Source organism: Zootoca vivipara, chromosome 8, assembly GCF_965207765.1.
Source record: "Zootoca vivipara chromosome 8, rZooViv2.hap1.1, whole genome shotgun sequence".
NCBI classification, from domain to species: Eukaryota; Metazoa; Chordata; class Lepidosauria; order Squamata; family Lacertidae; genus Zootoca; species Zootoca vivipara.
In genome coordinates, this window is record NC_142591.1 from 59456511 (window position 1) to 59483884 (window position 27374).

At 44.4% G+C, this 27374-nt stretch overlaps 1 protein-coding gene and 1 long non-coding RNA gene across 22 annotated transcripts in view; one reads left to right on the top strand and one right to left on the bottom strand.

Annotated features, from left to right (window-relative positions):
* Positions 1-27374, bottom strand: part of PAG1 (phosphoprotein membrane anchor with glycosphingolipid microdomains 1) — a 109790-nt gene that overhangs the window by 45454 nt on the left and 36962 nt on the right. For 11 of the 21 annotated variants that reach the window (XM_088675654.1, XM_088675650.1, XM_088675656.1 and 8 more), the window contains exon 1: positions 922-1166. The exons of 7 other annotated variants lie outside the window; for them this stretch is intronic. The gene's annotated coding sequence lies outside the window, so the exon portion shown is untranslated. Of the gene's footprint in view, positions 1-921; positions 1167-7538; positions 7726-27374 lie in introns of those variants that run through there. 3 more of the 21 variants (XM_088675661.1, XM_088675651.1, XM_088675655.1) reach the window with 1 other exon arrangement.
* On the top strand, positions 17941-25668 carry LOC132592541 (uncharacterized). Its single transcript, XR_015951533.1, has 3 exons — positions 17941-23908; positions 24317-24536; positions 25308-25668. It is a non-coding gene; the product is annotated as an uncharacterized LOC132592541 (long non-coding RNA).

Sequence of the window (27374 nt, forward strand, 5' to 3'; positions counted from 1 at the left end):
TTGTGAGCATGGTTTCTAAAATGTTCCATTTTCAGCCTCCCACAAAACAAAACAAAACAAAACACCAAAACCTTGGGAGAAGTTAAACAAGCAAAGCCATCCAGCTCCCTCCTCAAAAGATTAGATATTTTTAGATTACTTCTCAAGGGAAAAAACCCCCTCTCGTTTATAGTTCACTAATAATGGCTGTTGAACCCTGAATATTTTTCAGAGCACAGCAGCAATTAAAACAGCCAGAAGACTGATAAGCACTCAAAAGTGTGCCTGTTTCTGCATGTGTGAAACATCCGTGCTTTTCCTTTTTTAAAAAGAAAGAAAGAAATGAGACAAAATAAAGGAGATAGATGTTATGAAGGAATAATCGCTGAGGTGACCAGGGCAAACACATGAATTACTACTTAAATGTCAGCTTTGACACAGTTTGCAATCCATTACTCAAAATGCTTTAATAAATATTGCTTCATAATATTTAGTAATGCATGCTTTTTCCATTTTGTTGTATGATGTGGAAATAAGATTAGCTTCACAATATTGTTCACAGCAGCTTTTGCTACAAGAAGTGACCAAGAGGCATGGAACTATATAAGCGTGCAAAGCTATTTAACCTCATCTAGTGGTTGACAGAAATGCATTCCTATTAGCAAGATCCCCAAACCACACTGCATATAAACATTAGCTGCTGGCTAGAATGCAACAGCTAAAGCAGCCTAAATGGCCTTTTCTTCTTCACACAAGTTCTCTCATTAAATGTTAATCCAGTCGACATAAGCACAGTGGGGAGGCACCAGCGCTGAACTTAAATGATCCTCAGAGTCAAAATAAGGCTGCAGATGTTCAATGTTTAAATTTCTGTGTTAAGGTGATGGCTTATTAGCAGATTTAATTAATCACTATAAAAGCAAAACAATTTTTAAAAATTACCTTTATTCTTACATGCTTCTTCATTCAGAACTGTACAGATTGCCATGCAAGGGCAATACCAAACAAGCTATATGTGCAGCATGCTATGAAGTCCTTCCCAGTGATCTGGTTCTTGGAATTTTCAGATTCTTGCCCGCTCTGCTACTTTCTGAATCTGTATGCGCAGCACAGATCCCTACCTTATTTGGCTGCCAAGCCTATTACAGTGAGCAAACAATGCCTTCTCTGTCAGAACACAGAATGAATAGTATCACAAAGACACTCCTCTCATGTACAGCTCTGGACTTTTGCCTCCTCCTCCTTTCAAAGCAATCTAACTAGGGGTGAGAACGGATGACAGGAAATCGCTAGTATATTTTAGTGCGTCCCCTTCCTCAGTACCAGTCATCATTATTAAATTGGCAGCAAAAGAATATGATTTTTTAATTATTATCCAATAGCGTAGATTTAACAATGGAATGCATCAACTGGCTTTATACTTTCTAAGTGACTGGATGTGAAAGCAAACATCTGGAACATCCATTTTCTGGGTATGGAAAGTCTGCTTCAAGCCATCAAGAGCAAAACAAAAGAGCAAGAAGAAAATCTCACAGATTGTCAGCTGAGTGTGGATAAATCTTTCGGCTACTCTCTGTTTTAAAACAGATTTGGCCTTTGAACAGAGACTGGGCTTCGGGAATTGAGAACTTGTATTATGAATGACAGAGCAAGAGTTTGAAGTGGGATTTGTGTGATGATAGCGGATGAATAAATCTTTGGGTGACTGGGGGCTCACTTTGCTTCTTCAAAGCAAGGAGACTAATTTCAAGAAAATGCAAAATGATTCTGAGGATACGGAATGCCTGCTGTGCAGTGATCATATTGGTGCAATGATCTGCCGTGCATTAGAGCACCTAAATGATAAAAATATTAAAATGATATAAACATGTGGTTTAAAGGCTAATCAGTCCCTCTGCTATCAATAATATTTCACCAAAGAGCCATATAGTATACTATTAAATTAAATATCCTTCCAGATAGTGCTGGAAAGATACCTGTGTGTCTTCCAATGAAAGGAATGGTTTTTAAAAAACCAAACCTTTCTGTACATAGCCCATTCTGATTTTATGCTGTCTGGCAGCACTTGTATTTGATTAAACCCATGCAGTGGCGGCTACTTGACCATATCTGGACCATCCTACATTTTCCTTCAAAGACTGCCAGAGGCTGATGGAGAGCCACCAGATGCTACAGATAAATAGACGATGGCTATTCGCCATCATGCCCTACTTGAGTGTTTCCCAGGGGCATTTTGGCTAGCCACTTGTATAGACAGAATGTTGTATCAGGTGGACCATTGGCTGTATCCAGCAAGGGTCACAGGAAATCAGCCAAAGTTCTTCCAAGTGTAACTTCAGACAACTGAATGCACCCTTAATATGAAACAGATGAGTTGAGTGCCATATACATTAATTTTGCAGGATCCCCCCCAACTGCACAAGTCTGACACAACGACACAGTCAATACAATTCCCAGATGACGCATCCCAATGCAGTAATTATGTTTGCCACACTTATTAAATGGCAACTCACTCACAAACTCAGTGGAGGCCCTTTTGTTTTCCCCAAATGAGTTTCGAACAGATTGAGACTGACAATGTCCATGATAAAATTTTGTCATGTTCCTACTCATTATAACAACATATTAACTATATAAAAATGAAGAGCTATGGCCTAGAGGAAATGGCCTGTGCTGCCTGACTGATAGAAGATTGTGGGCCCTTTTACTCCTTTAAAATCCTGCTTCAATATTTATTCTAAAAATGAGTAAAACCAGGTAATTCTACAAGGCCAGCACTGTATGTACATTCAGTACATGTAATGCTACTTGTACGATCCAATAAATGGCAAAAGGGAAATAACACATAAATCTTATGAAGGTTTTAAAAAACATTTATTGCTTGAGGCAAAGCAGAGCTAGTTTTTCTCTTTTTTTTTAAGGTCAAACTGCATCAAGGTAGTGCAGCACTTTATTCTCAAATGTAGCTCGAGGTTTAATGTGCCAGAGCAGCTGACGTGATCTTGAAGACTGCAGAACATCAGCTGTTTTGGATCCATCTTATTGCAGTTAATAACATAAAAATGAAATATTACCTATCAAAAGCACATCTTACGTCACGTAGGTACAGTGAATTACTATGAATCCAGACCCAGAATAACCTTTAATTCAACTAAGCGTTATTGAATATATCCATATGGACATAGAAGTGGCCCAGATGAGGAACAATAAAGTGGAGCTGAATTCTCCTGAGGCAGACACACTGCTGACGAGTAGCTCCCAGTTCTGGGAACTGGAGATTTTGCCTGTATCTAGCAGGGGCCACCTCATGAGAAGAGAAGACTCCCTGGAAAAGATGTTGGGAAAGATTGAGGGCACAAGGAGAAGGGGACGACAGAGAATGAGATGGTTGGACAGTGTTCTCGAAGCTACGAACATGAGTTTGACCAAACTGCGGGAGGCAGTGCAAGACAGGAGTGCCTGGCATACTCTGGTCCATGGGGTCACGAAGAGTCGGACACGGCTAAACGACTAAACAACAACAGCAGCAGGGGCTACCAAGGGCGTACCCACCACGGGGCAAGTTAGGGCAGCTGCCCTACTCTAGAAGCAGGGCTGGTGGGCAGAGGCGGAGCACAGCCCGGCGGAGCGCGAGTTCGCCATTCTCGCCGCGCCGCACCCTCCCTCCAGCTCCCCGGCGTGCCCTCAGGCAAGGCCAAGCGCAGCGGGGAACCAGAGAGCGCGGCGCGCGGGAACGCTGAACTCGCGCTCCGCTGGGCTGGGCTCCGCCTCCGCCCACCAGCCCTGCTTCTAGGGAGGGGCACAGCCCGGCGGAGCGCGAGTTCGCCGTTCCCGCCCGCCGTGCTGCGCCCTCCCTCCAGCTCCCCGTCGCGCCCTCAGGCAAGGCCAAGCGCGGCGGGGAACCAGAGAGCGCGGCGCGGCGGGCGGGAACGCTGAACTCGCGCTCCGCTGGGCTGGGCTCCGCCTCCGCCCACCAGCCCTGCTTCTAGGGAGGGGCACAGCCCGGCGGAGTGCGAGTTCACCATTCCCGCCCACTTTGTGGCCCCTCCCCTTCCGTGCCTTGGCCCCTCCCCTTGCCCCCCCTAGTTTTGATCCTGGGTACGCCCATGGGGGCTACCTTGCCTCTCAAAGAAGTATGCTGTTTAGGAACAATTACAGTCATACATTGGAAATCGAACAGAATACGTTCTGGAAGTCTGTTCAACTTCCAAAACATTCGGAAACCAAGGCGTGGCTTCCGATGAACTGGAGGAAGCTCCTGCAGCCAAGCGGAACCCGCATCGGACTTCCGGGTTTGCGGCGTCCGAGAGCCAAAACGTTTTACTTGCAAGGCGTTTGACTTCTGAGGTACGACTGTACTGGAAAGTTCATGGAGCCCCAGGTAGCAATAAAAGTCTTGCCCAAGATGACTCTCAGCCTTTTCAGCCCAAATATTTTTTTTTCCAGATATTGATAGTAACAAACCAAGAGCAAACTCAGTGGATGGAGCAGATTCACACAACCACCCTGCTGTAGCTCTAAAGCCAATACCAGTGATGCCTTTTCCTGCAACATCAGGTGCAGAGGTGGTTGCATGAGGAAGTGTCATGCAAATTACAATTGTCTTCCCCCTAGCAGAGCTGAAACTTGAAAGCAATAAAACTCTCAATGGTTTTTCATACGTTCAGCTAATCTTGTAGACTCTTGAACACATGTCCTGATCACGCAAACTAGTATGGAGCCCTGAAATAGCCCAACTGTAGCCCTGAAATAGCTTTGATAATTTGGTTGAATATAGAGGTGTTGTGATGTGGACACAAGAATACATGGAGCTCAACTGAAAAAGTGTCAACCCAGAAACCAAATTAGAGTATAGTATCCTCAATCCTGATCAAACTGCGGGAGGCAGTGCAAGACAGGAGTGCCTGGCATGCTCTGGTCCATGGGCTCACAAAGAGTCGGACATGACTAAACAACAACAAATCCTCAATCCTAGGCCTTTATTTTATTCCTTGCTTTGATGTGCATGCCTCTTGTAATTTGCATGAAGCAATTTGTAGCTGATGTAAACCTCAACAGAATGATAGCCATTGTTAAGACTTGCAGCGATGATAGCCAGCAAAATATTGGAAAGCTTATAAGAATCTGATGTTTCATTGAAAAGCAAGGTCTGATTAACCTAATAGCAATATTGTATGTCCTCCACATTCATTTCAGTATTACCCCTCACAAGTTCCTCCAAGATGAATTGAGGGTTCCCACCTATTGCACCCACTGCCCACACGAAGCATGCATGAAATCCTATTGCTTTTGCTTATTCTGGATAGGCATTTGAAGGAAGGGTTCAAAACTGGAGCCTAGTAGGCCACTGATTAAAGATTCCAAGTGCATACTTATTGAAAATAGGCTTTTAAACATTTGTTTTCCTTTTTTATGAAAGGGACAAATAAATTGCTTATTGTTTATTAAATTTATTTTATGTCCTTCCTCCCATTGAAGCCAACGGTGGCAATGCAACAGAGCCTTAGATGCACCATTGATTACTGTCCCTCTAGCTGTATTCACCCACACCACTTGTTAATGACTACATATGGGGGGAAATGCAATGAATAGTAGAATAAATATGCACATTTCTAGTAAGTATTTCAGTTGTTGGACATCTTGAACTGCCTGTCATACCATGAATGTGCCTCATTTAAGAAGATGAAATAACTGACAGGCTTAGTGGTCTTTCACGCTGTTATTTTCATTTCTTAATTAGATTTCCAATCATGCCTCCCCCCTCCTCCATACTTGCGACTTTCACATGCATTTAAAGTAATATGGCTAGGAAAATGACAAAAACCAATCATTTTACCATGTTGTCATGACCGAGTAATAAGAAATCCCTAGATATAGTTTGAATTATGCAGAATATTTCATTTAGCTAAATGAAATTGCTAAGCTCTCAAAACACAAGGGAATCGTAATAAAAACACTTTTCTGACATGCCAAATCTGATTAAAAAGCATGTCAAATAATATGCCAAGTCACTAGATGTCAGCATAATGGAAGACTTTGGAAATTAAATATTCATGAAACTAAAATTATGCCCATCTACCAGAAAGGGAAACCATGCAATATGGCTGCACATTAACAGATAATTAATCGTAAGATTCCCCCTATAAAAATACAAAGAGGAAAGACTGACATCTTGTTGCCATTCCAGTGACAACACTAGGCAAAGTAATTAGGAAAAAGAGAAGCTTAAAAAAGAAATCACCAATCTCGCGTTCTTTTTGTGAAACAGCAGCAATGTTTTTTGTCCACCTATAGATCCCTTTTGAAAGTGGTCTGTGTTCCATTAATGTCTGGAAACTGCTGAATTTCAAAATATGCTTGCTGTAGAACTTCAAAGGTGTTGACATCTGTTTTGGAGGTGATTAATGAAATATTCAGCATTAGACTAGGGATGGGGAACCTATGGCCCTCTAGATGTTGTTGTACCACAACTCTCTCTATTCTTGACCAATGGTCATGCTGGCTGGGCTGATAGAAGTTGGGAGTTCAATAACATCTTGGAGGGCTACAGATTACTCTTTCGTACATTAACTATGGATAGGGAGCTCCTTATACTGAATCAAACCAATTCTAGCTCAAAATTGACTGCACTGATTGGCAGCGGCTCTCAAGAATTTCCGATCAGAATCTCTTCCCAGCTATACCTGGAAATGATGAAGATTGAACCTGGAATTTTCTTAATGCAAAGCAGATGCTTTAGTACTGAGCTACTGCCCTTCCTCAAAAATCATGGTGTTAAAGTAGTTATATTTTTCCTTAACAACCAAGAACTGGAAACAGAACACACAACAAAAATGGCTGCTTCTGGATGGGGGTTATTGAGATATCACAAATGGGACAATGGCAACAGGTAATAAATTTTTAAATAATATTACCAGATTCCCCCTCCCACAAAAGGTACTTACAGATTCAGTTGGGTGGGGGGAATATGAACTGGCAAGTTATGTAGACTCGGGGGGGGGGAATGCATGCATGCGGAGCATTAATCCCCATTTGGATGAACCTGTTATCTATGGTATGTCCCACGGAGGACCTTAAGGTCCACAAATAACATTCTGGAGATTCCGAGCCATAAGGTGGTTAGATTGGCCTCGACTAGGGCCAGGGGCCTTTTCAGTACTGGCCCCAACTTGGTGGAACGCTCTTTCACAGGAGACCAGGGCCCTGCGGGATTTGCCATTTTTCTGCAGGGCCTGCAAGACAGAGCTGTTCCGCCTGGCCTTTGGGTTTGATTCAGTCTGACCCCCGTGTTTTCCTCCCTCATGGTTTTGATTTATGGGCTACTTAAAATGAGGCTGTATTTTAAATTTTAATGATGTATTTTAATCTGTATTTTAATTAATTCTTTTCTTTTCTTTTATGTCTTATTGTAATTTTATTGGTGTTAGCCGCCCTGAGCTTGGTTTTGACTGGGGAGGGCGGGTATAAATAAAAATATATATTTATTTATTTATCATTATTTATTATTATTATTATTATTATTTTAAGAAAGGGCTGAAGAGGGAAATCTCCAGGCTTACCTGAATTAACATCTTCATTCGTTAGCTATAATGAGCAGCTTTTTGATTTTAGGCTGTGAACTATTCTTGGTCCACTTCTACCAGCATTTCCAACTTCCTGGTATCTTGGATCAAGCTCCAGTTACATTTGCTCCGAGTGCTGGGATCCAACCCTCTTTCTTTGTCAGGACGGTAGTGGGAAAAGCACCTATGATACGCAAGAGAATTGAGCGGAAAACCTTTGGCCACCGAGGTTAGACAGGCTATTGCACTAGTAAAATAATGTAGCAACTGGGGTATGCAGCTAGTGACTAGCAGAGCTATAGGTATAAAATAAATGTATCTAAGGTTTAAAAAACAACAACTTGGTACGACTATGTTACGTATGTAAACAGTATGAGCAATGAGACAGGACCTGCTATGAAATATGGACAAATGAGGAATGCTTAATCTTACAATCGGATTGTCTACTGAAACAATGAGATTTTATTTATCATTTTGGACGCTCAACACAAATTGCCTCTGCTCTTTAATTAAAACTATGATTGAAGAGAAATATCACTTATTCAGGGAAGATCTAAATACTAATACGGTATTCATTTCTATGTATGGTGCAGTTTGATCATTTGTTGGAATATATTACTGTAATGAATGAAGTGAAAATTGCAGTGGCCGGGGGGGGGGGGAGAGGGAAGGAGACCAATATTTTAATCAGTTGCCTGTAATGCTTTTCATCACTACAGCCATGCACAAAACACAGAGTTAACATTATTTCCTGAAGTTTCTTTCCTTTCTCGCGTTGGATCCTTATGAGAGAAATTTACCACAGCAGCTGCAGACAGCTGTGAACTTTCCCAAGGGGCATGCAGCTGCTTCTGCTTCTGATAAATCAATGATAGTTCTATGATGATGGTGAAAAGAACTTAGCTACCCCTGAAATAAGATCATTTGCTGGTATTGTGGGAACTCAGGCAGCAAAACTGCTATTACATGTATTCAATGCAAAGGGTGTAAATTAATATCGGGAAAGCAATTGACTAGAAACAAAGTGGGGGGAAGGAAATAAGATGAATTATGCAAAATATTTCTGGCTCTTGTAATGGAAAGTCTCAAAAGAATCTATGGGTCCTTCTACAACGTAGTCATCTCATCTTCATCCTTTCTTCCTAGTCAAACAATTAAGCAGATGAATATAAAATATTGAATATTATGAAATGTTCCTAAATATATATCTAGTTCAATAATTATTTGTGGTGAAGGATTTGCTTTGACATCAAGCACTATGAAAAGGAATGCATTCAATTCTGCACTTACACCTAAAGTGATTTTTCAGTTTTCAGGAACAATAGAAACCTGGACATCTTCAGAACCTTTGCAGTATGATATGCAATGCTCTGGAGTCTACTTACTTCATTGCAAATATATTTTATTCATCAGCATTTTGGTGGGAATTTCTCCTAATAGACACAATTTTTGGTATGAAATTTTGCTTACTATACTCATTTTTGCATAGCAATTTCCTCTAATATAATGCATTTGTGTATGTTGTTTTCACTAATACATGCATTTGAATAAAATAATATAAAAATACTACTAGCTGCCATGGTAAACAACCCCTCACCTTTAAACTGTTAGAACATTTTCAGGCACCACATTTAAAAAGAAAACCACCACCACCCATTTTCCATGCCAATAGTGGTACTAAATTGGATTAGAACCTAAGCGATTAAAAATCTAGAACTCCAAATATAGAATTCTGCTGGTTCTGTCAAGTTTCTTTTCAGCAAGACTCAGTCAACCTAAGGAGCTAAAAAGGCCACTTGTTTTTCTTTGGCACCCTTACCATTACAAGAGACCTGACTTTGCAAGCTGTTGGTTACAAGCAAGGCTGTGGGGGAGAAGAATAGACCTCTCATATACAGGACACTCATTCTTCGTCCTCCTCCTCCTCCTCTTACAATGGCAAATGGTAGAAGTTGGAGGAGAAAATGGAGAGAGAGTAAAAGGGCCAGGCTGAGCAAAATAAGTATTGGGGTAGACGGGGGAAAGCAGTGGCAGATGGGAAGCACCGGAGCCCATGCATGCCTCTTCTTAATTATTTTGTGTGCTTTTCAAGCCATTCTTATTCTGAAGCTGTGGAGAAGCAGCCAGGAAATAAAAGGCCTTTTTTTAATGGGCCAAACTAAATCAATAAAAGAGCTTCCAAATACCACCACTATATTAGGACCATCAAACAAACATACTCAGTAATAGCCCAAGACATAATTTATGACCTCGTAAATGCCTCCCATGAATGAGCACCCTTCACTGCTTGGGTCCCCCATCCATTTACAGCTCTGTATCCAACTTCCTCCTCCCTGATACCCTTCAGCCTCTTATTTATATACATATCCCAGCTGCGTCTCCAGCAGCATTTCCTCTCCAAGAGCTGATCCCGTTTTTTTCATTCAACGTTCCCAGTAACTGAAGTGTTAACATGACCCATGCGTATCAGCTGATGATATCTCCTCTGTTTGAAGCACCACTGAATTAAAATAGCATAAATCCCCCCCCTGCAAACTATCAAAAAAGGGGAGAGAATGCATTAGCAGAAACACCTGGTTTTTGAAAAAATGGCTTTTAAACTGATTCAGCTGAGCCACAGTTTCGCCCTCCATTAGGGAAAGGCCAAAATGCTGATACTGCTTTTCTAAACCATTAGCAAAACTACACTTCTGTTGTCATAACTATACAGGGCCATATCTTACTAGTACTGTATAAATCTAAAAGCGTTTAAGTATCAGCACAAGAGTACTTACATTACAAATTTACATATAGTAAGTCAACTAACTTTTACTCAAAGTAGACCCTTTGAGTGGAATTCAAAGTTGTTCGATGCCAGATGAAATTCCTTTGTGTGCTGTTCCGGGGGTTCGCTCACTGAAATTAACAGACCTAAGTAACACTCAGTTGAATACAATCATAAAGCCCAGTGATTTCAATTATTATGAGTTAGTTGGCTACACAGAATATTTCATAGGATGTTTTAAGGTTTGGGGTGAGACTTCATTATATATTTTTATTTTAGTGCTTTCCATAATACTGCTTTGGTAGCTGCTATTGCCCAAGAGGCATTTCCACGACAGTATCTGTGAGGGACAGGGGATATCGCGAAGTCCCTCCCCTCCTGAGTTCAAGCCCGTCCCCGAGCAAAGGGGAAAGCAGGGAGAGTTCCGATTCCAGTGGGGAAGCAGGAAGTCGTGTCCGAGGCTCAGGCAAGGTAGAGGAGCCAGGGTCCCAGGTGGGACAGGAAGGGGCAAGTAAGGGGGGAAGACCCATCCCCCCAACTCCAGAATTACGCAGGAAGAGGAGGGGCAAGAGGATGGGTCTGCCAAAGCTTTTGTGTTGGAGAAAGACGCGCCAAAAGCCATTAGGAGGTTCTGAAACCGACTGACAACATCGCTCCGTGTAAATAGCAATGACTTGAGCACTGTAAATACGCAGCACCAATAAAAGAATAAAATGCAGAGCTGCGTAGCGTCGTTACTCTGAAGTAGTCCACTCCGGCCACTGTGACAGCAACCTCCTAATCATTTTTGGGCTACTTTGGAGTTGCCGGGATGAGCGTGTCAGAGGCGGAGAAGTGGCGGCAGATCGCTGAGCAAGCCCAGCTAGAACTGCAACAGCTGTCGCTGCAGGCGCAGGGAGAATTGAAGGCAGCTAAAGAGGAGACTAAGAAGGTCCAGGACGACCGGCTACAACTTGCGGAACAGGTGAGAGAGCTCCAGGAAAAAGAGCAGCATTTAAGGGCGGTGGCGGTAGACCTCCAAAACAAGCTGGATGCAGAGAAAAACAAGGCGGGAGGGGCACCCCAAGTCCAAGTGCTGCCAGGAAGGAGAGCCGGGACCCTAGTAAGCAAGTTCAATGGAGACCCGAAGGAGTTTCAGGGCTTTGAGACTGAGATTGTGTATGCTCTTGAGCTGCACCACGATGAGTTCCCTGATGATGAGCACAGAGTAGCGTTTATTGTGGAGCACCTTACAGGGGCGGCCAGGGAGTGGCTAAGACCGTTAATTGCAACAAGGAATCCTTGCATGAAGAATGTCAAACTATTTCTAGAAGGTTTGAAAACGATGTATTCGTCCGATAGTCATATGGACCAGACTAAGGAGGAACTTCATAATTTACGCCAAGGAAATATGACAGTTCGCGCGTATTGGGCGAAATTCACCATGCTGGTGCACAGATTGGGGTGGGATCTGGAGTCTGCCCCAATGCAAGCGGCGTTTTACTTGGGGTTGCATGAGGAGGTGAAGGATGAGCTCTCGAGAGGTCCAAAGCCCAGTAATATGGATCAACTGAGCAAAGCGGCTCTGGCGGTGGGGGTGAGGCAGGAATCCAGATGGAGCGACAAGCAAGCAACGCGCGCAAAGCGGGCTTGGTTCCCACGGTCGCAGGAGAAGCCACTCCCTCAACAACCCTTTCAAGCCACGCCTGGGGCCAGTCAGGACCAGGAACCCATGCAGATTGATAGCGCGCGCGCGCGGGCTTTTCAAACCCCAGCGGCGCCAAGACGCAAGGAGGGAAGGGGTGGGAATTGCTTTCTCTGCAACTCCCCCCAGCATCTCGTCAGAGACTGCCCACATCGCAGGGAGTGGCAAGGAAAGGCGGGAACGGTTGTGCCCTCCCCCACTGACGCAGCACCACAGCAGGGAAACGGGAAAGCCTGGCTGCAGGAGACAAGGGGCGGCAGCCAGGCACAGTCAGCAGACAACAGCCCCAGCCCACCCACCCGCACAGAGAGGAGCAGAGCCAGCCCACCCCTCCCAGAGCAGGAGTGGTTCTAGAAGTGACGCTCACGCTCCCAAATGGCTATCCATTGACGGTCCTCGCCCTAATTGACAGTGGTGCCTCAGCCAACTTCTTCTCGAGAAACTTTGCAGAAGAGCACCAGATCCAGCTTCTGCAGCTGGATTTTCCTCTGCACGTGGCAACCATTGACGGCAGAGAGCTGCTGGGAGGGGCCATCACTCATCAAACCCCCCCCATGAGAATGACGGTTGGAAGGCACTCAGAGACACTGGCATTCAACGTCACCACCATCTCAGACCCCCCAATCGTTTTGGGCATGAGCTGGCTGGCGCGCCACGACCCCTCCATAAGTTGGCATCAGAGATGCATCACTTTTGGATCGGACTTTTGCCTGGAACATTGCATGCAGCACCAACCAGGGGAGGGGCCTCCGATAGCCACGGTGGCCACCATGCACGTCAAAGGGGGTGAGGCGATACCCAAACCATACTGGGACCTGCAGGAGGTCTTCAGTGAAGCGGAGTCCGACCACCTGCCCCCACACAGGCCTTTTGACTGCCAGATCAACCTGGTGCCTGGGGCAACTATACCCCCAGCCAAGCTGTACGCCATGTCAGACCAGGAACTGGAGGATCTGCGCGCTTTTATCGACAAGAACCTCAAGCGGGGGTTCATCAGAGAAAGCAAGGCAGCAGGGGGCAGCCCGGTCTTCTGGGTGGACAAGAAAGACACGCAACAGCGCCGTCTTGTGGTGGATTTTAGACGGCTGAATTCGGTGACGGAGCCAGTGGCTTTCCCCATGCCCAGAGTGGATGATCTCCTGACAGCGGCACGCAGAGGCAAGATTTTCACCAAGCTAGACCTGAGGGGGGCGTACAACTTGATCAGGATCCGGGAAGGCGATGAGTGGAAAACCACGATGTTCACGCCTCTGGGCTCTTTTGAATATCTGGTGATGCCCTTCGGGTTGCAAGGGGGCTCAGCATGCTTCCAGGCCTTCATGCACCACGTCCTGGGGTCCCTACTCTTCAGGAAATGCTTGGTCTTTCTGGATGACATCCTTATTTACTCCAACGACCCAGTGCAGCACGTGAAGGACGTCAGGGAGGTGTTACAGCGCCTGAAGGAGAACCACCTGTATGTGAAGCTGGAGAAGTGCAAGTTTCACACCAAGGAGGTGGACTTCCTGGGCTACAAGCTGTCAGACAAGGGGCTGGCAATGGACAAGGACAAGGTGCAGACCATCCTGGACTGGCACAGCCCCAGGACGCGCAAAGATGCCCAACGCCTACTAGGCTTTGCCAACTTCTACAGGAAGTTCATCAAGAACTTCTCTCGAGTTACGGCTCCCATCACTGACTGCCTGAGAGGCAAGCAGAAGTTCAGGTGGACACCAGAGGCGCAAGCAGCGTTCGAAAGCCTCAAGAGGGTGTTCGCCTCAGACCAGAACCTGTTCCACGTGGTTCAGGACGCGCCCCTACGCATTGAAACAGATGCTTCTGATAAGGCTGTGGGCGCCATTTTGTTGCAACTGGACGCCAACAGAGAGTGGAGACCCTGTGCCTTCTTCTCCAGGAAGTTGACCCAGCCCGAGCGAAACTACACAGTTTTTGATCGGGAACTTCTTGCGATCCACGCGGCGTTCCAGCACTGGAGACACTTCCTGGTGGGCGCCAAGCACCCCATCCAGGTGTGCACAGACCACAAGAACCTGGAGTTCTGGAGAACTGCCAGGGTGCTCAACCAGCGGCAGATACGGTGGGCGGAGTTCTTCTCGAACTTCAACTTCTCCATACACTACATCCCAGGAGAGCAGAATGTCAGGGCGGATGCCCTCTCCCGCAAGCCAGAGTACATGGAGGAGGAGGCGCCACCAGCCCCAAGGCACATTTTCCCCCCGTCGGCATGGTCCTGCGGAGCAGCAGTGGTGAGCGAGGCAGAACTCACAGCACTGACGGCAGCGGATGAATTTGCCAACCGCATCTTCAGAGAACTGAGAGGGGGGAGGGAGCAGGCAAAAGACTTTGCAGAACGCAGAGGGCTGCTTTTCTACAAGGGTGCGCTGTACCTACCCACCACCCAGCTTCGACGTACGGTCCTCAAGCAGATGCACGACAACCCTACAGCGGGGCATTTTGGAAGGGACAAGACCACTCACCTAGTCATGAGACACTTCTGGTGGCCAGGGGTGAGGGAAGATGTTCGAGACTATGTAAGGGGCTGTACCACCTGCCAGCGGGCGAAGGTGGTCAGAGCAGCGCCACCAGGGTTGCTGGAGCCCTTAGCCACACCACACAGGCCGTGGGAAGTGGTGTCCATGGACTTCATCACAGATCTGCCTTCGTCCAGGGGTAAGACTGCAGTGTTGGTGGTGGTGGACCTCATGTCCAAAATGTGTCACTTTATACCGTGTGCCAGGGCAGTCTCGGCAGAAGAGACAGCCAAACTGTTTGTTGATCACATTTTCAGACTGCATGGATTACCTTTAAGGGTTATTTCGGATCGTGGCCGCCAATTTGTTTCCAGGTTCTGGCGGCGGCTCATGAACCTCCTGCAGGTGGAGGTCAGCTTGTCGACGGCTAGACACCCGCAGACCAACGGACAAGCGGAGAGGGTCAACGCCATTCTGCAGCAGTACCTGAGATGCTACGTCAGCCAGCGGCAAACGGACTGGGTGGATCGCTTGCCACTAGCAGAATTTGCCTACAACAATGCAGTGCACGTCTCCACAGGGGTGTCGCCCTTTAAGGCCAATTACGGGCGCGACCTCAGATCTTTCCCAGAGAGGGAGAGGGAGGAGGAGGAGGAGGGCCCACAGGCTGAGGATTGGGCAGAGGAACTGGAGACGGTGCACCAGCAGCTCAGAGAACACTTGGAGAGGGCCAAGGAAGCGTACAAAAAGGGGGCAGATCGCCACAGGCGACAAGGGGAGGTCATCAGGGTGGGGGACAAGGTGTGGTTGTCCTCGGAGGGCCTTCCCACCAGAGGGAGGTGCAAAAAGCTGGCACCCAAATGGCTGGGCCCCTTCACGGTCACGCAACAGGTCAACCCGGTGGCATACAGGCTGGCACTGCCAGAGGACATGAGGGTGCATCCAGTGTTTCATAGATCGCTGCTGTCGCCGTACAGGGAAAGCAGCAGGCTCAGAGACAGCGAACAAACCCCCGAGGGAGGGGGGGAGAGGGAAAGCAGGGAGCAACTCAATGAGGCCACGGCCATCCTGGATTCAAGGTGGGGGGTGGGGGGCCTGGAGTACCTCATGGCATGGGAGGATGCTCCACCGTCCCAGAATGAATGGGTTCCCGCCACTCAGATACAGGAGGAATTCTTGGTGGAAGAATTTCACGCCCTCTTTCCCCACAGACCCAAGCCCTGGCACATGGAAAGGGAGGGGGAGGAGGAGGAGGCACGGGAGAACAGCTCACCATGGCGCTGGGAAGCGGAGTTTGAGGAACCAGAGGATGAGGTATGGGTGTCGCCAAGATCCACCCAGTCAGAGGAAGGAGCAGATTGGCAAAACATTTTTACCCCCACCAGCTCTGACGCCACGGACTTTTTGGGATTCCCGTCCTCCCAGGCGGAAGGGGGGGGCTCGCAGGACTGGGGGGAGGTGTTCACACCAACGGGCTCGGAGAGCACCGAGTTTTTAGGCTTCCAGTCGTCACCGACACATGGGGGGGGCCTGGGGAGGGGTGAAGGAGAGCTTGGGAGGGGGGTGGATGTGAGGGACAGGGGATATCGCGAAGTCCCTCCCCTCCTGAGTTCAAGCCCGTCCCCGAGCAAAGGGGAAAGCAGGGAGAGTTCCGATTCCAGTGGGGAAGCAGGAAGTCGTGTCCGAGGCTCAGGCAAGGTAGAGGAGCCAGGGTCCCAGGTGGGACAGGAAGGGGCAAGTAAGGGGGGAAGACCCATCCCCCCAACTCCAGAATTACGCAGGAAGAGGAGGGGCAAGAGGATGGGTCTGCCAAAGCTTTTGTGTTGGAGAAAGACGCGCCAAAAGCCATTAGGAGGTTCTGAAACCGACTGACAACATCGCTCCGTGTAAATAGCAATGACTTGAGCACTGTAAATACGCAGCACCAATAAAAGAATAAAATGCAGAGCTGCGTAGCGTCGTTACTCTGAAGTAGTCCACTCCGGCCACTGTGACAGTATCAATAATGTATTCGTTTGTCATAGTTTGCTCTTTAACACAGTGTTACTGATGAGCAAGCAAACAAACAAATTAATAAACAAACAAACACAAAACCCAATGCCTGTATGGTTTGCCTTTTGTCACTGGCATTTCCCTCTCCATTTAAAACAAAATATTGCCATATTGCCATTATTAGGACTCAGATGTTAACAAAAGGCGCACATAGGCCTGGAAGTAAATTCACGAAAGAAAAACATTTCTAAGCAAAACACAGAGCCTAATAATGCTTTGATTCATCCCTCCCCCACGTTCCTTGGTGCCAGCTCATAAGAACACAAGAGCTGAAAGGCTTCAGGAACAGGAATTATATCCAAAGCTATCCGAGTTGAATATTATGCTCCCTCATAATGCAGTTTGATATAGAGCTGTAAGCAATGCTTCTCTTAACCCTTATTGCCTGAGGGGCTGAATCCACCAAATTGCTTCTGAATTGTGAAATCATCTAGCTGCCTTACACAGATTATCTATTGGCTTTATATACCTGCTCAAACCTTGAAATCGTGACTGAAGGACCTTCTCCAGGCTCTTCTGCCTAGAAAGGTGAGGTGGGTGCTGGGGGGGGGAGCACCCCCTTGCCCCCTCCTATTTCTGAACTCATGTCATTAACATCTGCTACTTTTCTTTCTCACCAACCTAGAAATATATTTTGCTCTTTCTGTGCCCTCCCCAATTCCCACCCCTTGGTATTGCCACCGAGTGTGTGGTTATTAAAAAGAAGGGTAGAATGCCCTCTCCAGTGAGACATTCCAGAACTTTTCCATACCTGGTGAAGACTTTGCAAAGTCTTAGACCTTTTAGAATGTTTGCCCTTGGAATACATTTTTTTATGCTGTGGTTTCAATGCTCCTTGTTCTGGTCTTTAGGCAGGAAATGGATTGATTAATGTAAATGTTCCAATTAAGTATTTTAATGTTTTAATTGTTTGAACTGTGTGAACTGCGCAGAGGACTTTTATTGATTGGCCAGTGAACATATGGTCTAAATAAATTAATTACAGAGATAAAAAGCCACTTTATAATGGTTTGGACCACTGGTCTATCTGCCCAAAACTATCTACTCTGGCAGCAGCTCTCCAGGGTTTCAGCAAAGGTCCTTTCCTGTTGCTGAAGGTATTCCCTAGCATTTTCAGTTAAAACTAAATCTGAAAAACTCTTTATGTATTCCAGGACCAAGAGACATTAAAAAAGCAGAATGGTAGTTTAATGTGTGTGTGGTTTTTTAAGAGCTAACTAACCAATGTAAGACTTTCCAGTAGCACCTTAGAGACCAACTAAGTTTGTCATTGGTATGAGCTTTCGTGTACATGCATACTTCTTCAGATACCTGAAGAAGTATCTGAAGAAGTGTGCATGCACACGAAAGCTCATACCAATGACAAACTTAGTTGGTCTCTAAGGTGCTACTGGAAGGAATTTTATTTTTATTTTTTGTTTTGACTACGTCAGACCAACACGGCTACCTACCTGTAAACAATGTAGGACTGTTGGAGATCAACTGTTAGATGATCAGTTCTGGGGACCAAGGGCTATAGGAACCACATTTGACATTCATGGTATTTTCAGCCAGGTTGCTTTGATTGACAGGTTAACTGGCAAAGTTATAGGCAGGAGACATTTGTTAACACCATTTGAGAGCAAAAAGATGGGGCAATCAATGTGTTTGCAAAGCAGACTCTCTGGTCTTTCCTGTCAAGGCGGCATAATTCAAAAGGAGGTCTCAAAGATTCAGAAGTGGCAAGTGTTACGTGACCTGGCTGCTTTGGCAGAATGGTGGACTTGAGAAAGTGTGTATCTAAAGGAACTCTATGATTGCAGGGTAGGTCTTGTCACATTATATACACTATAGTTTACTAGCTTTTAGGGGACACATCATGTGTGGCTAGAATCTCTTCTTAGGAAGACGCTAAGTGGTTTGCTGAGGTCAGAACATGCAGCATTCTAAATTAATGAATGATAATCCAGTGGTGACTGTCTGCTGATGGAAAGGAATCCATCAGTAGAACGGAGAGCACTGCAACGTTTGATGACTCTCTTCTGCACCCTCTGCACAGCACCTCCCATATTTGAATCAGCTCTTGGGGTGGTCTCCCCTAACCCTTTGGATCAGATACAAAATAGGATAACTGAAAACTGTCCTCCTCCCTATTTCCTTCCATCAGAATTCCCTTCCATCAGTGGAAAGTCACTATAATGGCTAGGTGGGATATGTTTAAGTACACGAAATAATTTTGAAATATTTCTATAAAAAGATATATGTTTTATGGCTTCTGGTTACATATTATATTTCCCCCCTCAAACTAAAAAAAAGGTAAAGGTAAAGGACCCCTGACAGTTAAGTCCAGTCACGAACAACTCGGGTTGCGGCACTCATCTCGCTTTACTGGCCGAGGGAGCCGACGTTTGTCCGCAGACAGTTTTTCTGGGTCATGTGGCCAGCATGACTAAGCCGCTTCTGGCGAAACCAGAGCAGTGCACGGAAATGCCGTTTACCTTCCTGTCAGAGCGGTACCTATTTATCTACTTGCACTTTGACGTGCTTTCAAACTGCTAGGTTGGCAGGAGCTGGGACCGAGCAACAGGAGCTCAGCCCGTCATGGGGATTCGAACCGCCGACCTTCTGATCGGCAAGCCCTAGGCTCAGTGGTTTAGACCACAGCACCACCCACGTCCCTTCCCCCTCAAACTACTGACCTCTAAAAAACAGCCTTGGCTAGGATTATATGGCGTTGTTTTCCTAATGAGTCTCTGTATAAAACATTGATGTAGAAGTTGCTTGAAGTTGTGAAAGAACAGACTTTTATCTTACAAACCTTATTCTCTTAGATTATTCTGAAATCAATATATTAGACAGCTTACACAGGCCTTTAGCGATATGAAAGTAAGTATTCAAGTCTCCTTTGAAGGCCATTAAGAGTTTGAAATTACTGTGGCCTGAAGCAACTGTTATAAACGCAAACTCATTAAAAAGAAGAAAATGTATTAGTATCTCATGCCCTAATCATAAAGAATGGTCTCTGTGTCACAATCCAAGAGCATCTTTCAACTTCTGATGTGAAAGGGCATAAATTCCATTATTTTCTGCAATAAAAAAGAAGCATTTATTTAACAATCCATTAAAAAGTTGCCCAAAAATGAGAACTGAGCTTTTTATTTAGCTGCTTCTTTAGGAGTATGAGTTCAATTTAAGAGGATAAGCATCACTCTCCATCAGACATTAGTATGTCTGAAAAATGTTTTCCTGGCCTTTATGAATAAAGGAGAGGAACTTTATCGTTTCCTTTTTGATGTTCTGAATAAACGTGGCTAAATTAGTGGAAAGTGATATCTAAGCAAGTTCTTAAGACTTTCTTCTCATTTTTGGCAAAGGAAATTCACAGCAAGCTACGTAATTCAAAACAAATGTTTGCTGATTATGTTATGCACAGAAGTTATCCTCAAAATGCTTAGGTGTAGCTGCTGCTGCATTTTGAATTACAAAATGGTTAAAGGAATATATTTCAGTGGACTAACTTTTATTGATGTAAGGTTAGGCAAACTATTCACTTAGTTCCCTCTATAGTTAAGGAAGAACTAGTGGGAACTTTAAGGTGGTATCCAACTAAATAGTTACATAGCAATGACTTTTAGCTGTGCAATATAGCTTCCCCATTCTCTCTTCTCCCACTTTGCCCCCAAAATCTGCTCTGTAGATAACTCTTCAGCCTTGTATTCAAAGTCTCACTGCCATAAAACTCACTGGATGGCCCTGGACCCAATCACTATCTTCTAGCATAACCGACCTCACAGCTAGGGATGGACAAATCAGTTTTGGTTCCCCTCAGTTTCTCATTCTTCCAGACTTAAAATCAGTTTGTCACATTTCTCCATTTGTTTATTTTTTTTAAAATAGTGCACACACATGCTTGCAAGCAAACTTGCCTAATATGCACATCTAAGGAAGCAATTTTTCCTAACAAATTGCAGCTGAATGTTATTTTCATATGCATTTTAATGCACACATTTATCTAATACATGTGTTCTGTTACACATCTTTTGGTTGTGAAACTACCTTCTGCCTTTGCAGAAGGCTAAAGCAGTGGTTCCCAATTAGGTAAGTACTGCGGAACCCCCCATTTTTCAAAAGCCAAGCCTACTTTTGAAAATTTTGATATATCTATGGTAGTTTTTGTTAACCCTGGGTGTGTTATGTGGACCACCTAAGGTCCACGGACCACCAGTTGGGAACCACTGGGCTAAAGTATTATTTCTAACCAAGTTGACTCCTCATGGCTCTGCAAGTTCTCCTTAGCACCCCATAATGTTGCACTACAGAGAACACAAACAAATTAGACCTAACTCTTCTAGTGCAACATTGATCCTGTAGGGGAGTAACGAGTGGACAGAAAACACACTCAAATCGCTGTAGAATTCAGCACAATTAACTGCATATTATATTCAGAAGCCCAGAAACACATCCTAATACTTGGCTATTTTTAAAGCAACCAGGAGGGGGGTTATCTTGAATGTTTTTCTTATCAAAATATCCCTCGGTCCCCCACCATACAAGATTCAAAATGCAAATTTTGAACCTTCCATGGGGAGAAGCTGCTTGTGGCAATGTTTTAAAGACGGAGAAGAGTTATTCCCTTTCCCTCCAGAAGTTGCTTTTCTTTTTTTCTTTTTCTAAAAAAGAGACATCAGGGGTCCATTAAAGACATCCTCATGTAAATACAATTTGCCTCCCACCCCCCAGTATCAAGAAATATGTCACACCTCATTAGAAATACAAACATTGCTATGGATTAAGTATCTATTACTCTTTGGTGCCTGTGTTTACATTTCAGTGACTGTGGAGTGGACTTTCAATGAGCTATACATGTGTAAAGCCTTCAGCTTCACAATTATCCTTTGGTTCTCTACGGAGGTAATCCACTTTCACAGACGGTTTCTTTCTTGAATTTCTTTAAGAACAAAAAACATTCAGGGCCAACCAAAATGTCACAAAATAGTGTTTCAAGTTATCAAGACCTCTGTATCATCTGAGTTGTTCTGTAAAGCAGGTTGGGGTGGATGGGGAGGGGGGAAACAGGCTGGATCTCCAAACCTTGAGGTCTGCATTTGGACCTATTTTGATGAAGGAGATTGCGAACTGATTTAGGGTGCTACCAGGTGGGGGCTTTATGCTGTTTATTATCCCCCCCTCCCCTGCCTCATGTGAACAATTGGCACACAACTGTCCACAAAACCCTTTCATCTTAATTTTTCATAGGGCATTCTTCACTTTCCCATCCACGCCAGAGGGCAGTTCTCGACAGAATGCAGGCATGTCCAACAGATAGATCATGATCTACCAGTAGATCATGATCTACCAGTAGGGTGTCTGTGGTAGATCACCGGTAGATCAGTGGCTCCCCCCAAAGAAGCTAAAAAACTTTGGCTCCCTGAAAAAAGCTCAACATCTTTGCCCTGCACCCTGAAAAAACAGGGCTTCCTGAAAAAAAAGCTCAACAATTTTGACCTGAACCACCAAAAACAGGTTTTTCCTTCCTAAAAAAACCTCAGCATCGCTTTCCTCCTCCCTAAAGAAGCTCAACAACTTGAACCTGAACCCCCAAAAAGGGGACAGATCACTGCCAGTTTATAACTCTGTGAGTAGAACACAGTCTCTTGGAAGTTGGCCACCCCTGGAATATAGTATTTGTGCTACATTGTTTTATTCTTCCCCTCAACCACTCTATTCAATTACTCTGCTCCCCCTTTCCACTCCAGGAGAGTTTCTTTTCCTTCCAAGTGTGCAAGAGCAAATATGAGTGATCCCTAGTTATGCTGATATTTAGCAGTACTGAAATTCTAATAAATTGGTCTTGGGAAGATTTTTCTGTTCTATTTTTAAATTACTGATTTATGTGTGGCAATTACAGGTATTGCCCCCAAGTGAGCAGATCTTGAGTGAACAGTTTCTCTAAACTTGGTTGCTGAATTGTACCTTCAAGCACGCGACAATCAATGCAATTCCTAAATATGGTATTGGAAACCACCAAATTTCACCTTCACAAAAGGATCTGCAGATATTTTTAGCAGTGCTTTTTTCTGGGGGGGGGGCACTCAAGGGTACACAGTACAGGCCCAGACCCCTCAAATATATTGGGCAAAGACCTCATTTTAGCCATTTATGGATTGTGGTTGCTGGACTGTTTCTTTTTCCTTTTCTGAAATTAAGAACGTCTAGTAATTCATAAGTTCACAGGAACCAGTCACTGAATGATGTTTTTGAATAATTCAATTTAGATCCCATCTTCTCCTGGGGCTAGATTTTGGACAGTGTTAACTGGAGACCATAAACTGCAGAAATAAGATCAGTTTTTCTTTACTAACCTAGTTATTTGGGGGATTAACAGTGACAGTCTTCCCACGTATTTGTTAATACATGTTTTGAACAGATTCGTGTTCACCACACATCTACTATTAATTAATCTCCAAAATGTTATAGGGCAAATATCCAAACAAGTAATATTCTTATTACATTTTTTATTCAGAGTAGTCCTATTAAAATCAATGGAGTTCACCTATAAAATCTCTTATCCTGGCATTTCCAGTTTAAGTCCAAACAGATTTCTGATTAGAGTATTTCTTCCAACCATTAGCATTTTATACTTATTTTTCATTAAGGCTTCAATAACTTTCCACAAACCACAGTTTCTAATTGCCTTTCAGCTCGCTTAATTGCTCTGTGGCAATGCTACATTCCATGTCAAACCATATTGCACTTTCCCCAAGAGCATAAAGGATCTAAAAATAGGCATCAAGAGTGGTTTAACAAGATTAATAATTTGGAAGAATGCACAACTTCTGTTGGAATTGCTATTAGCTGCTTTAAAAAAGAAAAGAAAAGAAAGCTCACTAATGAGCTCATTTTGATTATTGAAGTTTATCTGCACTAGCACAACAACCTTTCATTCCTAGCAGTTTTGTGGCTACCAGTCATGCTATACAATCTATCTGGAGTTAGATAATGGAACCATAAAACTAGCCTTAATGGGCTTAGTGGTCACTACTACCAAATGAAATCACCTCTTTAAAACAAACAGATGAAAAAAACAATTAAGTGGAAGAAATGCATATGTATCACACTTACTTGAACAGAAATAAAAGTCAAATTACCCTTATAAGCAAACAGAAATTACCTTATAAAGTCTGAGAAGATGCAGATAGCAAATATTCCAAAATGCAAGTCTGCAGACTTATCTGAACCAAACAATTTTTTTTAAAGAGCCTTGACTTTTTCATATTAAAAACCCATGATAGGCACAAAAAGGAACTAGATTCGTATCAGAATATGAATTATTCATATAATTTGCTTTCATGTTTCTACCATGTTCCCAGGTTTGCCTATTCCCTCCAGGTGGCAGGTGGAGGGCTTGAATCTCCAGGTAGGAAAGAGCACCTTTACATGTTTATATTTTTTATTAAGATTGTGCAACTTGCAAGCTTCAGCTTAACAGGAGCCAGGTGCAAATTATTGCATAGACACTCAGGCAGGGCCTGCCCTTCTCCAATCCCTTCATCTATCTACCAATTAACCTCCATCACTGCAAATTATTGTATAGATTTTCAATATAATTTGCCCTCTTCTCCTCTCCCCATTAACCTCTGTCTCCAAGGCTGAGTGGTGGGAGGGAACGCAGAGTAAGGAAAAGAACTGGGCTGGGCTCAAAAGGAGGAGGATGGGACTATGACGGGGTTGCCATACACCCAGCGTCTGGGGACAATTTCGGAAAGTCGGCAGAATGTCCTGGAAGAAAGCTCAACAAGTTCTGCACCCTGAATTTTACTTCTAGAAATATGGCAACCCAAGGAGTGTGCACGCACCCCTGGCACAAGGTGTAGGTCTGCAGAACAAGCAGAACATGTGAAGAAGGAGCCAAGTTATGCTGTCTTCATGGCCTGCAGCAAGTCCTGGATGGCCTTTTGATCTTCTTGAGGAGATGAGGATGAAGACGGACTGAAGGAGACTGGAGTGGTGAGAGACAGGAATGGAGACTGGAGAGTCTAAAGGAGGTGCTTATTATTGTCATTTGAAGTGGGGTGGGGGGAGTGGGGCAGGGCCGCTTCTGAGACAGAAGAAAATAAATGCTGGATTGAGATGTTCCCAATCCCATTTAAAGTGTGTTATTTCCTTCTACTTCTAGAGTAGTCCCCCCCTCTGCTTTCCCCTAAAAGTGTGGGAACCAACTGGGAATCCTTGGAATGGGCATAAGAAATCACTCTGGATATGGAAAGGAATGGTGTGATAAATTTTCCAAACTAAAACCTGAATTAGAGACAAGAGCTATATTGATTCACAACAGGGGCTTCTGCTAGCCCAGTAGTATTTTTTGCTTCCCCTCTCCCTGCCCCGTGAATTAACACAGAGCTTGGGGCATAAGTGTTATGTTTGAGTGTAATAAAGAAGTTTGAAAAGGCCTGTTCTTGGTGTGAAAAGAGGATCCTTGGTGGACTAGAAATCCCATCACATCCAGTGTCTTAAACACAGAACTTGGGGAATAAAGGTGTGTGTGTGTGTGTGTGTGTGTGTGTTTAAAACAAAGGCTGGGAAAGTGAATCTGCTCTGTGCTAGTGGCCCTATTCCTGCCAGATTGCTCCCCACTTCTGCCAAAATGCCTTATATGCCAGACAGGTAGACCTATATGGTTGATGCTGTGTGTCATATGTTTCTATGAACTACAGTGGTACCTCGGTTTACAAACACAATTGGTTCCGGAAGTCTGTACTTAACCTGAAGCGAACTTTCCCATTGAAAGTAATGGAAAGTGGATTAATCTGTTTCAGACGGGACCGCGGAGCACTCAACCTGAAGCATACTTAACCCGAGGTATGAGTGTAATTGGTTCCAGAAGTCCATACTTAACCTGAAGAGTACCGTACTTAACCTGAAACGAACTTTCCCATTGAAAGTAATGGCAAGTGGATTAATCCGTTCCAGACAGGTCCGCGGAGTGCTTAAACTGAAAATACTAAAACCGAGGCGTACTTAAACTGAGGTATGACTGTATTAGATATGGGTATGTGGGCGTGTCCTGAACAAGGAATGTATTGTGGCACCTTAAAGAGTAACACATTGTATAATAGCATATGTGTTGGAGAGGGGAGTGTAGATAATGAGGTCAGAAGGAAATTAAATGTATATAGTACTGACTGCCCCTTCATGGATCAATGCCTTGTCGTGGCGAAGGGGCTTGAATAACTCAGAGAAGCTATGAGCTATGCCATGCAGGGCCACCCAAGATGGACAGGTCATAGTGGAGAGTCTTGACTAAACGTGATCCACCTGGAGAAGGAACTGGCAAGCCACTCCAGTATCCCTGCCAAGAAAACTCCATGGACAAAGACAACAGGCATATAAAAGTTATGACGCTGGAAGATGAGCCCCTCAGGTCGGAAGGCGTCCAACATGCTACTGAGGAAGAGCGGAGGACAAGTACAAGTAGATTCAGAGCTGATGAAGCGGCTGGGCCAAAGCCGAAAGGACGCTCAGTTGCGGATATGCCTGGAAGCGAAAGGAAAGTCCGATGCTGTAAAGAAATATATTGCATAGGAACCTGGAATGTAAGAACCATGAGTGGAGGTAAGCTGGATGTGGTCAAAAATGAGATGACAAGAATAAATATCGACATCCTGGGCATCAGTGAACTAAAATGGAAGGGAATGGGCGAATTCAGTTCGGATGACTATCATATCTACTACTGTGGGCAAGAATCCTGTAGCAGAAATGGAGTGGCCCTCATAGTCAACAAAAGAGTGGCAAAAGCTGTAATGGGATGCAATCTCAAAAATGACAGAATGATCTCGATACGAATCCAAGGCAGACCTTTTAACATCACAGTAATCCAAGTTTATGCACCAACTACCGGTGCTGAAGAAAGTGAAATTGACCAATTCTATGAAGACCTACAACACCTTCTAGAAATGACACCAAAGAAGGATGTTCTTCTCATTACAGGGGACTGGAATGCTAAAGTAGGGAATCAAGAGATAAAAGGAACAACTGGCAAGTTTGGCCTTGGAGTTCAAAATGAAGCAGGGCAAAGGCTAATAGAGTACTGTCAAGAGAACAAGCTGGTCATCACAAACACTCTCTTCCAACAACACAAGAGACGACTCTACACATGGATATCACCAAATGGGCAGCATCGAAATCAGATTGATTATATTCTCTGCAGCCAAAGATGGAGAAGCTCTATACAGTCAGCAAAAACAAGACCTGGAGCTGACTGTAACTCAGATCATCAGCTTCTTATAGCAAAATTCCAGCTTAAACTGAAGAAAGTAGGAAAAACCACTGGGCCAGTAAGATACAATCTGAATCAAATCCCTTATGAATACACAGTGGAAGTGAGGAACAGGTTTAAGGATTTAGATTTGGTGGACAGAGTGCCTGAAGAACTATGGATGGAGGCTCGTAACATTATACAGGAGGCAGCAATGAAAACCATCCCAAGGAAAAGGAAATGCAAGAAAGCAAAATGGCTGTCCAACGAGGCCTTACAAATAGCGGAGGAGAGGAGGCAAGCAAAATGCAAGGGAGATAGGGAAAGATACAGGAAACTGAATGCAGATTTCCAAAAAACAGCAAGGAGAGACAAGAGGGTCTTCTTAAATGAGCAATGCAAAGAAATAGAGGAAAACAATAGAATGGGGAAAACCAGAGATCTGTTCAAGAAAATTGGAGATATGAAAGGAACATTTCGTACAAAGATTACCATAATCAAGGACAAAAGTGGTAAGGACCTAACAGAAGCAGAAGACATCAAGAAGAGGTGGCAAGAATACACAGAGGAATTATACCAGAAAGATATGGAGGTTTCGTACACCCCAGGTAGTGTGGTTGCTGACCTT